Below are 2,955 nucleotides of genomic sequence, written 5' to 3' on the forward strand. Positions count from 1 at the left end.
TTAGTAGAGACAGGGTCTCGCTCTTGCTCAGGCTGGTTTCGAACTCCTGAGCTCAAACAATCCGCCCGCCTCGGCCTCCCAGAGAGCTGGGATTACAGGCGTGAGCCACCGCGCCCGGCCGAGAGTTTGAGCATTTTGCTTCATATCTTTTTTGTGAAATTGCCTCTTCATACTGTTTGTCCATTTATCTATTTGGTTGCTTATATCTTTCTTATTATTTGAGTAATGTATTTATAGTAAAACAATTTCATGACATCCAGAAGTCTATAAACAAATAGCAATTTCACCTCTTTTTTGCCTTAATTGTTTTACCTGAAACAATATAAAAGCCTAGTGGCTTTCTCAGCCTTTTAAACTGCTTGGCAAAGAGTCCATCAGTGCCAATCATGTGTGTTAACCTGACTTGTACTCTATATCTCAAACTAATTTAAAAAGACAAACAAATTACTGAAGTTACATTACATTATATGCATTTTAATTAATTTAAATATTTGGGTATTTGTAGACTTAGACAAGTTTATTCTAAAAATGATATGGAAAGGCACAGGTTCTAGAATAGCTGGAACAAACTCGAAAAAGACAAATAGAGTGGGAGGAATCATGCTACCTGACAGTAAGGCCTGCTTTATAGCTACCGTGATCAAGACAGTGTGGTATGGGCAGAGGGATAGGCACATAGATCAATAGAACAGATAAAAACCCCAGAAATAGACCCACACAAATATGCCCAACTAATTTTTGACAAAGGTGAAACAGTAATTACATTGGAGGAAGAATAGACTTTCAACAAATGGTGCTAAAACAATTGGACATCCATAGGCAAAAAAATGAACCAAGACCTAAACCTCACATCTTTTTTTTTTTTTGAGACAGAGCGAGACTCTGTTGACCCAGCTAGAGTGCAATGCTGTCATCATAGCTCACTGCAACCTCAAACTCCTAGGCTCAAGTGATCCGCCTGCCTCAGTTTCCCGAGTAGCTGGGACTACAGGCACGCACCACCATGCCCGGCTAGTTTTTTCTATTTTTAGGAGAGATGAGGTCTTGCTTTTGCTCAGGCTGGTCTTGAACTCCTGACCTCAAGAGATCCTCCCTCCTTGGCCACCCAGAGTGCTAGGATCACAGGCGTGAGCCACTGCACCCAGATAAAATCTCACATCTTTTTCAAAAATTAACTCAAGAGGTGACCCGGAAGATGGCGGACAAGAAAAACTGCCAGCCAGAATGTCTCTGCAAGAAAGAAAGATTTTAGATGAAAGTGAAAAAAATAAACAGGCAGACAAACATGGATCGGATGAGGATCGGAAGGAAGAGTGCCTGAAACTACAGGAGACTCCACAGGAAGAAGTTGCGGAGAAGAATTGGAAGGAGAAAGGCATCGGCAGGGTCTAAACCCTGAGAGGCTTGGAGACCAGCGACAAGGGTAGGTGGGGCAGTTAAATTCCCCCTCCCTTGCATCCCGGACTGCTGGTGGGCTCCTGAGCTGCTGGAGAGACCTGCTGACACCAGCCCAGAGATGGCTGCAGTCAGTGAGTGGTGACCCTCTTGGGGACAGGGCACCAGGCTCCCAGCTCCTTCGGGGCACCTCCTGACCTGAAGACGTGAGCCGATGGGCAGGCGCCGTATTGCTTCATTCTCCCCTTCCCCTCCCCTACCTGCAGCTGTTGGTCGAGAGAGACAATTTAGCCACCACCCAGAGGCATCCACAGGGAATGGAAACTTTCCTTTTGGGGCTAGGCAGGGGACTGAGGGGTACTTGGACTGTGAGCTCCCTACCTGCTGGCCCTCCCAGGTGCTGCTTGCCTGGTGATTCCAGCAGAGTGGGGCAAATCCTGAGGCAGAGAGACATTGATCCAGCTTGGACACCCTATGGGTGACTTGAGACCAGCACTCTTCTCCCTGGCAGGGTCAAGAATTGATCTCCAGGGCCCAGGGGACAGGCCTTCAGGCGAGATCCCTTACACCCAGGACAAGATCACATAGCCCAGGGGCACAGAAGGAATATTTGTGAACTAGACTGCTGAGGTGTGTGTGCCTTCAGGGACAGATCAGAATAGGTCCTGTCTGCAGCATGCTCAAGGGGCAACCCTCCTCCCATGTGAGGGCTGAGCTCCCAGCTCAGGCTGTGATCTTGGGGAGGGAACCTCCCAGCTCGAAGCACAGTCAGGGGAGATCCTAGCTTGAGGTCCTGCCTCCCAGCAGAGACCTGGGAGAAATCTTGGAATAGGGGAGGGTGGAAAGGAGTGAGGTCTGCTCCAGACTGCAGGTCTAAGACAGTCCCACTCCCACATGCAGACTTTTCCTCTGAGTGGGGCCATTTCAGCCCCTCCCTGGCAGCTTTGCCCACAAGCAGAGGACAGAACTTTGACCCCTGCTAACAGCATTTGTGGATCTTGAGGGCAGGCTCACCCAACCCAGTCCTGCCCAGCCTCACTTCCCCACCTCCCCCTGGTGGAGAATAAGGACACACCTGGAAGTTTCAGGGCCCCACTCACCACCTGAGGCACTAGAGTGCCTCTCCAGGACCCCAAAACAACACTGCAGCTTGCTCCTCCCAGCAAGTGCCACCTACTGACAGGGAGGTCAATTTGCACACCCTTTCACTGCATTTACTGATTCATCATACAGGCTGTGGTTGAATCTCATCCACAAATACCACCTACTGGCTCAGAGACTAAACTGGGCGTGTCATTATCTAAACAGAAATCTAAAGATAAGAAGCAACAGCCACTCCAGATGGGAAAAAATCAGAGAAAGAACTCTGGAAGTATGAAGAATCAAACGGAAAGCACACCCCCAAAGGGGAACACCAGCTTTCTAGCAATGGATATCAACAAAATTCAGAACACTAAAAGGACAGAAGAAGAATTTCAACCGTAGACCATAAGAAAACTCAATGATATGCAAGAGAAAATGGATACCAACACAAAGAAACCACACGCGCGCGTGCGCGCG

Source organism: Propithecus coquereli, unplaced genomic scaffold, assembly GCF_000956105.1.
Source record: "Propithecus coquereli isolate 6110/MARCELLA unplaced genomic scaffold, Pcoq_1.0 Scaffold118, whole genome shotgun sequence".
Taxonomy (NCBI): domain Eukaryota; kingdom Metazoa; phylum Chordata; class Mammalia; order Primates; family Indriidae; genus Propithecus; species Propithecus coquereli.